Source organism: Corvus hawaiiensis, chromosome 14, assembly GCF_020740725.1.
Source record: "Corvus hawaiiensis isolate bCorHaw1 chromosome 14, bCorHaw1.pri.cur, whole genome shotgun sequence".
In the NCBI taxonomy this organism is placed as follows: domain Eukaryota; kingdom Metazoa; phylum Chordata; class Aves; order Passeriformes; family Corvidae; genus Corvus; species Corvus hawaiiensis.
In genome coordinates, this window is record NC_063226.1 from 17190276 (window position 1) to 17202910 (window position 12635).

The window sequence follows — 12635 nt, forward strand, 5'->3', positions numbered from 1 at the left end:
CAAGTGTTGTATATACAGAAAATGCTTTCAGCTAGAAGACAGTCTGAGGAAAAAATAGGATTGCTTAATTTGGAGGGTAAGGCTCTGTAAGACAGCACTTGCTGGTCTAAGTCTTCTAAATACAATCTGTATAATTCCATCTCATCCTCCAAATCTGTCAAGTGCACAGTTATAAAGGTGAGGGTTTTAATGTGAAATGATCATGGACTTGTGTAGGAATCTGATCTGCACTCAAAGATGTCTTAGCTTCATAAGACATTAATCACATAGCCTGTATTCAAATAATTGCATATTTTTTTACATTCATATGATATTCCTCTTTTACTGCACTGCTGTAATTTTCCACATTTGTTTGATGGGACAATTAAATGCTATTGCTTGTGAGATAAATCATGGTTTCTGAAGCATAACTATGTCTGTAGTCATACTATGAGAAGGCAGTGTTTTATGTAGATTTGTTTTAATTCATGCTTTATTACCTTTATTATCACTAACTGCTGTTTTATAACAAAGCTATAGTTTGGAATCAGAATAGATATGCTTTAATTTAAACTGAACTAGAGCCTGATACTAGCAGTGTGTTTGTCCTTTCCAGAAGTGCAGCCCCGAAAAATGCTACTGTACTATTTATCCATTGATCTGTTTGAGTGGGATATATGTCATGTATTGTCTTGAGAGTATTAAGAAAAATTGGTACCTGGAAGAGCTGAATAACTATTAATATGTACAGAAACTTTCCCTATGAGTAAATAATATCTGCAGATCTCTGGAGATGATGTATTTTGATGCAGCTTGAATGTAATATTTCCATTTGTAAACAAATTTGATCAAATACAATAAACAGTGCTGGAGTCTTAATGTAATTCTATTACCTATAAGTCATACAGGAAACAGCAATGCAGATGCCTAACAAGAGGCAGAGTGGCTTCTTCAGCTTTGCTGATAAATATCAGTGTAAGTCATGTAAGCCTAATAATCAGGCAGAAAGGTAGGAGAAAGTAATAACCTTAGTCTTGTCAAAGCATAAATGGAATATAGATGAAAGTTGATGCTTTGAGTAAAAATGCCTGCCAGATTTAATGTAAGGAATAATGACGTAAGGCTGGAATTCAAAAACTAATAGAAATATCCTTTGATATCCTGAAATACAGGGAAATACACACAGCTCTGAAATTAAGACCAGACAGGATAGACCTGCCATTTTGGGGGGGGTCTTTGGCTGTCCATACATTCAAGCAAGCTAGGGGATGGAGGGTACCTGGGGCCTTTGAGTACAAGCAGATAATATCTGACAACTTTTGTAACACTGAATCTCACAGGCTGAGGAGAATTTTTATTTTCTTTTTCCTACTGATCTTTCACCTTGGGTTTAATCATGGCACTGTAAACCTTTAATCTCTAAAATGGCAATACTATTAGACAGCTTGTAAAAGTGTTGGGAGAGAGAAGAATTTTATCACAGCTCTAAAGTTACCAAATGCTTTTATTTCTGCAGGGTGCAGTTGCTGGCAGAGCCTGTTAGCCAGGGCAGAGCAGGTCACACGTGCTGATGATTCTGAAGAGAAGCCACGACAGCAAAGGTAAGACTGTGGTACCAGTCCTAGGCTGTGTCTATCTCTGAGGGAGGCCCAAAGAACGGTGTAGGAATGCAATGAAAGAGTATTGTTATAAATAAATAAATGAATGTGTGTGTGTGCGTGTGTGTAACATGGAGGTAAAAACCCCCACCCAATCTGTAAAAAGACATTGAGTCTGTTGTGTATGCTGTTTCAATGATGAGATTAGAATATGTCTAGGTTTTGTTTTGAAGAAAGTTAAATCCTCTTCCAGTCTGTCAACTACATGCTATTTTTGCAAGCGTGTCAATACTTAGCAGTTGGAATCAAAGAGACTGAAGCCATGTTTTGGGAACATTTACTGAAAAAACCAACAAAATGCACTATTAATTGTTGCAGTATCCCCACTGATTTTTTTTAACAGAAAATGAGACGCCTCCCAGAGTAAAGGAATCGATCTCAAATGCACAGGATGACAGCCATTACTATCACAGTGGAAATTCCTGTTCTCTTTACTGACAGGAGGATCCCACCCATTGTGAAATCAAAGGAGTAATCAAATCAAGAGTTTATGTTTCCACCAGATCATGTTGACAGAAGAGCTCCATTCTGCTTGAAGGAAATATAAACGAATTGAACCTTTTTCTCTTCTCCACCCCTCTTATCATGCGCAGCTGCTGAGCTTGGACAGCTCTTGCTGGCTGTCTCTGGTCAGGAAGCAACAGTGCAAAGTAATTTCATGACTGTATTCTTTCTGAAGGGAGTTTTAGTAATATACTGGAATAAAAGGAAGCAGAATGAGTCTGACAAGGCAGCTGCTTGAACTTATTGCACCTTGATGGCTATTTCTCACTATTATCTGTCTGCTTTCAAACCTAGTCCAGCCATAGGTGTAACCTGGCAGCATAACGTGCCTCAGCATGGTCATTTTCTTCTCTGAATGTGTGTAAATAAATGTTGGTATTTTTTTGGGGTTGTACAAGACTAGGAAAGGGATCATCAGCTGCAGAAGTCCTATGTATGAAAATATTAGTTATTTTTGGAGAAATTTTTCTTTCTGTGTGTCTTTGTTGTTTTCTTTGAAAATTTTAGTTGTTTCGGCTCAAAAAATACCTTTGTGTTATTGATGATTAGACAACATCCTGCCTCTAACTATGCAGAAGCTGCACAATATCAGCAAGTAATCTGGTACTATATCTCTCAAATGTTTTCACTCCAGTGTGCATGGTAAAGTGTACTTGTTGCTTTTCAACTGAGATCTTGAGGAACAACCTCCTTTATGAAACACATTTTCTTCCCTTGTTATTTCCAGAAGTAAAATATAACTTTACATAGCGGCTTGAGAAAATGGGGGAGCACAAAGTCCACATTTCAGAGAAGCATATGATTATGGAATTTAATCTGAGAAGGTCAAACCTCTCAGGAAGATTGCATCTGACTTTGTAAGACTTGGCAAACCTCCAAGTCAGAAAAATGTTTCTGCTTTTTCTGTGAAAAGTAGAAATAGTCTTCTACTTTTCCTGTTGGCTGAGAAAATTCATCTAATTTCCAGGCAGAGAAAAATGAAAGAATAGCCTGGCCTAAAATAATTGAGTTAGTGTGTTATATTTTATATCAGTGTTATATTTTATATAAAAAAAGAAGGACCTGAGAAGGTTTGTCCGTAACTCACCTTTTCCATTTTAGCCTTCACACTGACAAGTTTACTTGAAAATCAATATTTTACATTGAAAAAAACCCTGTTCTGTGTCAGTAATACTCTCAAGCAATATAGATCTTAAAGAAACATGCCAAGACTTGCCAGGTAAATATTTGTAATGAATAATCTGTCTGAACCCCAGGGAAACTGCAGATTTGGAAAGAGATGGCCAGTTTCCACAGTGGTGCTCTGGAGCAGCTATTCTTCCCCTTCTCCTTGGGTACTTTTGCCCACTGCTTTTACCACAGGGCTGCCTCATTACTCTTCCTTTGGCAGCTGTGCCTCTTCTCATTGCAAATGTCAACCCTCAGCAAAAAAGCATCTCTTAAGCAGCAATTGCACAGGCTGCCCTGCAGGAAGAAGGCACTTAGTGCAGTGAAAATCATGTCAGCTACTCTGGATGCTTTGTTTCTGTCCCAGTTTTTCTCGTGTGAAGAGAAGGAGGTGATAGGGTTTTGGTTTAGCAGGGTGGGCATCCACAGAGCCGTGGGTGAGAAAAACAATTGTATCTGGTCTCTGCTCTTTCTGATGGGGTGTCACCTCAACTTTCTGTGTTCCAACCCTTTCTGTCCCAGGAAGGTGTTCATACTTGCCTGTGTCTTGCAAAAGAACTCTGGATTTATAAGGTGCAAAGTGTTCTTAATCCTATATCCTGAGGAAGGCAGCGAGCCGATGGTCGGATTCTTTGCACTCTTGAATAGGTAGTCTGAAGGATTTAATCTGAAAAAATAATAGTCAATTCTTTTCACTATGAACCTGGATTATCTCTTCCAGGGAGCTTGTACTGGAAGCAAATCCATAATTATTGTATTCTGTATCCTTACTCATAGTCTAGGTCTGAAAATATCCTGTAACAGAAGCAATCTCTCCAGTTAGACTGCTCAGCAGTTCCCAGAATTTCTGTCCTGTATAAATCCTGGACTGAGGTAAAAGTCACTAAAGTTATCATGAAGACAAAGTGGAATGATTCTCTTCTGTCAAAGAGGCAAACTGCAAAGTGGAAAATGTTTTTATTTTTTAAATTTCCATATTCCCACTCTGTACTTAAAAACAGGTGCATTTTACTCTGTGTGTGAAGTAACACAGAGGGTTTAATCTTCTGGAGAAGCCAGGACAGCTGTCCTTGGAGAGCGTAAGTCAGAATCTGTGTTAGTAGGGAGCTTTGCTGCAGATACTTGGAGGTTACAGGCAGATTTTATAAAGAGAAATTATGTCTCATTCTGAAGAAAATGAAGAAAAAACAGAACTCCAGCCTGTCTCATCAGAGCATGGAAAAGAATTCAGGTTACATATTGAATGTAAATGAAGTATTTTGATTATTCTGGCAATTTTATGGAGATTAGAGCTTTTCTGTGAAGTGTACAGCTTGAGACTGATTTTTTGCATCACAGTCTGAAAGCAAATGTTCAAACAGTAGGAACTTCAAAACAGATCCCCCCTGCTTCATTTATATATATGTGTAGACATGCACATATATTTTAAGGGAATCTGTTTTTATTTAAAAGGAGTACTCTTCCCCCAGCCTAGTTGAATTGCCATTTCATTCCTTAAATATTTTTGGGATATCGATCAACTTTTGTAGTGTAAATACACAGTTCCTATGCAATACACCCTTTATTATGACAGGTGACCATAGGGCTACTCAGCTTAGAGAATTATAATCAGGGCTCTTATGGAATATTTAAATAGCAGAAAGATTGGGGTTTTTTTCTTTTTAATCCAGTTTTTTCAGTGTTTTACACAATACTGAAATGATGACAAGAGTCAATATGTTAAATTCCCTACAACTCCTACAAATCCAGCTAAAGCAAGGGAGGAGTTGTGCTGTTTTGTTTTAAAGGGGCTTGTGTCATGAGTGACCTCCCCTTTATTACAAAGAGAAAAGAAAGACAAAAATAAAGAAGAGGATAGCATTGATGCACAGAGAACATAACAAGAGTGTTACCTGAGAAAACCCCCTGAAATTCAGCAGTCTGTGTGTCAGAAGGACTTTCAAAGTGATCCACAGCTCTATGGTTGAAATCTTTTCTCATGTCTCCAGCAGAGAAGGAAAAACAGAGAATTCATCCTTCATATTTTAGAGTTCTGCAGTTCAAGAGGAAAGCTGTGAAATGCCTGATTCCAGTTTTCATAGCGGTCCAACAGGGCAATTCGGCATTCCTCAGCACCATGGCAGCAATAAAAAGAGCACGAGTAGAAAAGAACTAGATACTTAACAGCTTGAAAAAACGTATTGACATTGGCACATGCTTATTTGCTACAGCATTTTCTGGGATTTGTGCTGAAATGGAAGCCTTTTGATAAAAACAGTTGATATCCTGCCATAAAAAAGGTATAAAGAAAAGCCATGTCAAACTGTATTCTGCACACTATATACGTGAATGAAGGGAAGAGTAATGAACAAGCTTGCCAAATCAAACTAGATAAAAGCAAAATAAAAAATGGAAACACAAAGCATTGTCAATAAGTAGCACAACATGACCTTTCTTTAGCTGTGTTATTCTTTTTTTGGCGTAGATTTAAAAATATTTGTTTCAGCAGGAGTAAGAGCCCCCTGTGCTTTCTGTAGAAGCCTCACACAGGTAGTTTCCAATTACTGAAGCCATATGCTTGGCACTCTTCAAGAAAGGGACTGGGCACTTATAGGAAGGGAAAAGTAGAATTAGGCAGCCATAAAAATTGGATATTTTAATAAGAGAATATGTATCTCAATGCTTAAAAGCCCTATAGCAAGTCAGCCGTTAACTAATTTGTGTGAGAGAACAGATTACCTGCAGACATACCATTCTATTGTATCAGTTTTATCCTGATTTTCTAAGTTTTATTATTGACTTCTGTGACTGATGCTCAGTAAAATTATGCTCAGTAAAATTGGCCTAATCCAGCATATCATAACCTATAGTTCTGTACTCCTAATTTTCCCTGTACAGCAAGCTTTTAATTAGGTCAGCTGGGGTTCACACAAAAGAACCCTTACGGGTTGGATTGAAGGTGTTTTGTTTAGCTTTGATGGATGAATGGCTGTCTCTATCATCAGGCACAAGTAATGGAATATTTTATCATCTTCCTAGTTAGGTTGTCAACATGTGGTTCACAGCAGCTGCTGTGAATTCATTTTCCAATAGGAAATATGGTAAATGCATAAACCAAAATAAAATTGCAGAGAAAATAACTTTCTGATCTATTTCGGTGAGCAAGGGGTGTTGGGTGTTGTCTTGATTTTGGTGGGGGTTTTTTTGGTTGTTTTCCTTTTGTTTGTTTTGTTGGTTGTTTCGGTTTGTTGCTGTTGTGGTTTTTGTTTTTATTTTGTAACTACGTATGAGTTTAGCTGCAATAGAGAAAATAAAGATTTCCTTTCTGGTCCAGAGCTGAAGACCAGACATTCTGCTCAAATTAAAAAAATGTCATTATTTTTAATATATTTTTATCTTCCTCTGGAAAAGGAGGATAGTAGAGAAATCCTTCTCAGTATGCAGTCTCCAAATGGACTCCTTCCAAAATCTCCTGAAGTCAATAGAGAAATGTTTATGCTCTTCATTTGATATTGGATCAAGTCTTATTTTCAGCTCTGACCAAGATTGGTTTCACAATTCTGGCCTGTTCCTGGGTAATATAGATTTGTATGTAAATCTGTACTTTCTAAAATATTTTAAATCTGTTAATAAGTGGTAATGAGGTGAAGTTTTACTCAAATGAAGTACAATTCCTGCTGATTTTCAGAAGGTAAATATTTCATTCTTGGTTAAGTTCAGTTGTGGGCATGGTGGGATGGAGTGTCATTTTATTTTTTTATGTTTGTCCTTTTTCTCCTCATGAACTGACAAAATGAGGTATGGTTTTATTACCATGTATAGGGAATTAAGGAACAGAGTTTCCATTAAAAACGATCTGTTAACACCAAAAAAAAGTTAATGTTCCTATTTTTGCTTTATTATTCTTCATTACATAATTTCTAGAAATGGAGGTACATGCCTAACTGCACCCTAATGGAAATTTGTCCTTTTATCTATGGTTAGGAACAGACCCGTGGACAAGGTGTTAGGAAGGAAAGAACTTCCAAATGAATGGTGGGATCTCCTTGAGAGAGCTCTAAGGAGAGAAAACCAGAAAGCTGAGTTGTTTATCACAGCTTTTCTTTACTATCCTTTTCTCTAGTGACTTACAGATTGAAGTTAAGTTTCACAGCTTGCATTTAATGACCTAATTTGGATTGTGGCTTGTATCAAAATGCTGAACAGAACATTTTCCATTTTCTATTTTTATTTTAGTCTTTCTCTATTGAAAATATCCAGTAAACTTTAGATTGCTTTAATTGCATGCTGATTCCCAGCTCTGTATGCAGAACAGGACTATATGTTCTTCAGCCATACTCACAGGACTGTCTATCTTCTACTCCAATGTAATAACAAAAGAGCTGAGAGAGCTGTCATTTCTTTTACAGCAACTTCAGATAATGGTTTCTCATGTTAATAAAGTATTGCAGGATGGAGAGATGAAAGTTTCATTTTTAAGAGGAAAGATGAGTACTTGCTATTAAGGGGTGCAAGGACCAGGAAACTGAGGCTACAGTTACTCTTCAAAATAAAAGATCCAGAGATTAGTTGTGGTCTAAGTGAAGCTGGAGAATCACTGAGAGGCTGGGACCTTGTGCTGTGTCACATGAAGGATGCACCTCACTAAAGGTGTTCATTTTGTATTTGTGAGGTTTCCTCTCTGTCATTCTATGACTTCCTGTGGACTTTTAAACAGTAATTCTGTTATGTACATTCAGGCAGGTTCTAAGTATTCTTCCATACAAGTAGCTATAGAAAAATTCTGCATTTCAGTAGGTCCGGAAAATGCTGTCCACAGTGACTGCTTCTCTGCCCCTGAAAATTGATTATTGCACTCTGTATATTTTCCTAAGCCATTTAAGTGGATCAGATAGTTATAGATATTTGACATGCTAAGTGATGGTCTGGCTAGAGTAGCACTTGTGTGAGGTAAGTGAATTGTTTCCAGTAAACTTAGCCTATCTGTATTGCTACTATGCCACCGCTTGTCTTAAAAATGGTCAGTCAATTTGTTGCATGACATTTTTGGATTAAGTGGGCTGTATGGATTAATTAATTCTAAAGATGCCATTGATTTTTTTCTATGTGACCTGCTCCACTATTTTTTGTTTCTTCATAATTGATTTTCAGTGTATAAAGCACTTACTATTGAATGCTTATTGCAAAATAAAATGATAAAAAGCAATAGATAGTGATGATTTTTTGCAGTCTGTCCTTTCTCATTATAGTTCTTGCAAACAGTTGTGCCTTGTCTGAAATAATGATTATTGCCAAACTATGTAGGAAGCCAGAAATAAGGACAAGTTTTATTCCCATGGTAAATGAATTAATTAGCATTTTCAAAGTTTTAGTGGTACATCAGTAAATCAGCTAGGGAAGTCAGATGAACCTCCTGATGACTAAGGATTTCCTTCTCAAATTTGTAGCAAGCATAGGGAAATAAATAAGAGGAGGAGTAGGTTTGACAGGAAATTTTGTTTAAGCTGTTGATTATATGGCTCCATTGCTCTTGTTCTCATTATAGTTCTCATTGCAAAATATGCTGGAGACATGTTATCATTGCAACAGATAGTGGTGAGAAAAGGGTGGCTTAAGAATCTTGAAATACTTCAGCCTATCCGCCAGTGGCCAAAGATAGCTCGACGGAATTGCGTTTCTCCTTGGTCTGAGGGATAAGTTGCAATTTCAAAATATCTCAGGAGCAGCCAGGACAAAGTACCAGGGTTTGATTTTCCTGATATCAGCCTACAACTTCTCAAGTCAGATGGATGTTTCTGGTCCTTTGTTTAACAGCTAAGTGACAGGAGATGTGGGATATCTTTTCAAATGCTGAGAGAATATCTGAAAGCTACAACTGTGTGTTCAGTCTGATAGTTTAAAAAAATGCGTTCTGTTTGAATTGTCCTGGTATATTTTTCAGTTTTATACTAGTTTCTTAGCTTTTGTCTTGTCTGGTTTTCTCCTATATTTAGTCAGATTTGGGGTCACAAATATAAAAGAGTGATGAATCTCTTGATGAATTCCATGTAGGTTTTGCTGTTGGAAAGACACTTGGGTTTGTGGGAGAACAGCTCCATGTTGCAGGGCTGAAATCATTAGTGCTGAAGTCTATTGATCTGGCAACATGAGTTGCTAATGCAATATAGAAATAGGCAAAATATTTATGACCTGAGCTTTGGCATGTCCATCTGACTCATCCTGCTTTGCAGTGATATTTGAGAACAGAAAACTCCAATTTCTCAAGCATGTAACATTTTGTTCTGCAGCTCTAACCCTTTATAAAAGGACTGAAGAGATTTTTTTAATTTATTCTGATAACGGGAAGTTGCCATATCTTATGACATCTTTAAAAAGACCAATCATACTTTTAATTGCTTAATTAATCACAGCATGAAAGGGCAACAGTCTTCAAGGACATTTACTTTTTTTTTCTTGCCTACAAAGTTTAGTTGGCTGCTTTCTTTATCAAAGCTACTTGTTTGATAGTAGAGAATGTAGCTAAAATGGTTGATCAAACAAACACAAGATCATCCTTGACACTCTTTAGTGTAAGATGACTGACCTATAAAGCCTAGTTAGATATTTCTATCCCACTGGTGTGGATGAAAGCCTATGATTTCTTCCCCAAGAATATGCCTTTCTGTTTCAGCCAAACATAGATTAAAAATTTCCCACAAACCTAAAATATAACAGAAAGCCTAAAAGCAGAGGTGGGCATCTTGCCAGGTGGGGGAGAAGAGCTGAGATTCAGGTTCTCTGTACTGGTCAATGAACTCATTACTTCTCACCACTGAGAAACATGCTGCTTTCTTTGTCACACAACCTGTCTCATCTCATTAGCACAATGACTTGAACATGTTGACAGCACGTAATGGTTTTCACTGCATATGCTAAGAAGTGGTTTTAAACCAATTTGCTGTTTTCTTTGTAGGCAGAGTGTGACTGCTGATTGCTGCTAGGGTCCCTGAAAAGTTATTCGTTTGCCACTATTCCTATAAGTAAAATATGAAGCTGTGAAACAGATGATCCAATGCAGCAGAGTGCTTGTTCCTTTCCCTGGATGTTAATGAACTCCCACTCATTCCCAACTGGTTGCTGGGTGGAGGGAATGCATTCAGGCTGAATCAACGTGCAGTGACTCAACAGAGAGCGTCTGCATTGGCTCTTTGTTTTCCCGAAAGCTATTAAAGCATAGCTAATTCTCAGAGCTGAAAGTTTAACATTTTCTGAGTGCATTGTCTGCATTTCATAAACATATTTAAATGTTAGACTTCATTCTTACCATTAAGTGCCACCTACCTTATTTGATCATGTTTAAATTTTTTTCCCAAGGCATTAATGGACTGAGCAAAGCTTTCAGTGAAAGTCCTACCTGTGCATTCTATTTATTAATTATTATTAAAAATAAGCTCGCCATATAGCAACCTTAAATAATGAGCTCTGTATTTAGTGGTGGCATAACATTTGAATGTTAACCTACATTCAGGGAAAAAATATTAAAAAAGAAATGGAAAAACATCTTTTGGATTGTCTCATCTCTGATAGTGAACTGCCTGTAAAAAGCTGCTTTAAACAGGGATTTTCTTCACATTATTGCTGCTAGATTTAACCTTCTGTCCCCTTTCTAGACTCTGTATCTAATGTGAGACTGGCACGTACTGGAAAGCTGTTAAAATTCTCCAGTCCTGTGGTAATACCTTGGCTCATTGGTGCTGGATGATGTTCTTTGCACCGTTGCTGTAAGAAGAAATCACATGACCAAAGTTAAGCAGAGTCCTGCATTGTTTTCAGGCAGGCCTGTGAATACTTCAGTTCTACTTGACTTAGCATAATTGATAGGAGAACAGCTTGTATTTTATTTTTTCTCCACATAATCTTAAAAAAAGTTCCTGTATCAGTGTCCTGATAACAGTGAACACTTTGACTGTTGATGACTACCACAAAAAATTAAATCTTTATGTGTTCTCATGAAAATTGTTGTGAAGTCAGAGGAATTTTTCAGGGGAAGGAAGAGACCAGTTGTAACTTTCTTGTATTCACTTCTGCAGAGAAAGGATTTTTTTTACAGTTCATAGCATCTCATTTAGGCCTATGAATTCCACCTCAGTCACATGGATACAAGATACCTCAGGTTATTGCTGAGGACTTATTTTTGACAAAAGGATTGAAGTGTTCTCCCAAATTCTGTATTTGAAATGTTTTCATTATTACTCTGAAGTATCCAGAGACAGTCTGAATTTTACTTTTGTTATGATATAAATATATTTTTGATAAATAAACATAAGTGATAAGCAGATAACAGGCAAGTAGTACTTGAAAGATAAAATGTCCATTCTGAAAAGTTATACAGCACTTTTTATCTCTATATAATTTGTGTATAAAAATAGATATTTTATGTATTTGATTTATTTTCTCTTGAGTTAATTTTTGGAATTATGTTCTGATTGGAGGCTGGCAAAACTTTCAAGTTTGGAAAAGGAATGTTTGTTCACTTCCTTGGAAGACTGTCAAGTTCTAAGGATAGAAAACAAATATCCCATTTGGATAGACACACAGCTCTCTCCTGTTCACTGAACTTGCTGGAATCACAAGCACCTGCTCAGCAGCCGGGTAGGTGAGTGGAGCCTCCCGGTAGCTGATGCCTTTGGATTGATTGATGTGCAGCCTTCAAAACTGCATTTCAGTCTCGTGCTTAGTGCTGCTCTGAAAGCTTTCCATCTTGGGTCACAAACAAAGGGTTTGTCATGTGCAGGGACCCTGACCTAGAGTGCCACTGGCTGCATTTTATTCTGCTGCTTCAATGTTTTTGTTTCAGCTTCCTCCTGTTATATGTAGCTCAGCTGGTAGCCTGTGGCTCCAAGCTGCTGTCATTTGATTTAACCACTCACAAATCAGCTAAGTCAAAATTAATTAATGAATTCCTGTTTTCTTCCTCCTGAGCTCTCCTAAATAATTCGTCTTTAATTTACTCAAAGTACTGGAAACATTTGGCTTGACATTATTTGTCCAAGGTGACTATGAAAATGGAGCTGCTCAAAAAACCATTTGCACAATGCTACTTTTGAAATGCTTGCATAGTTGTTTTTAAATGCTTGACTTCATTGTAGACAAGAGGGGAAATGTAAGTCTTACTTTCAGCTGACAAAGATATAAATATGGCATAATATCTCTTTCTCTACGTGGTGAAATGGCTCTTGAAAAAAAAAAAGTCAATATTAAAAGTTGGACCTTATTGAATCTCCCAGAATTAAAACCACACTTGGACAGCAGAAACTCATCAGAGCTGAAGCCTCCCACTATCCTTTTTCTGTGACATACCACAAGTAG

At 37.2% G+C, this 12635-nt stretch overlaps 1 long non-coding RNA gene across 1 annotated transcript in view; it reads left to right on the top strand.

The window, feature by feature from the left end:
* The window catches only part of LOC125333469, a 113217-nt gene that overhangs the window by 70930 nt on the left and 29652 nt on the right, over positions 1–12635 (top strand). The window contains exon 2 of the long non-coding RNA XR_007206872.1: positions 1496–1580. This is a non-coding gene — a long non-coding RNA (uncharacterized LOC125333469). The remainder of the gene's footprint in view (positions 1–1495; positions 1581–12635) is intronic.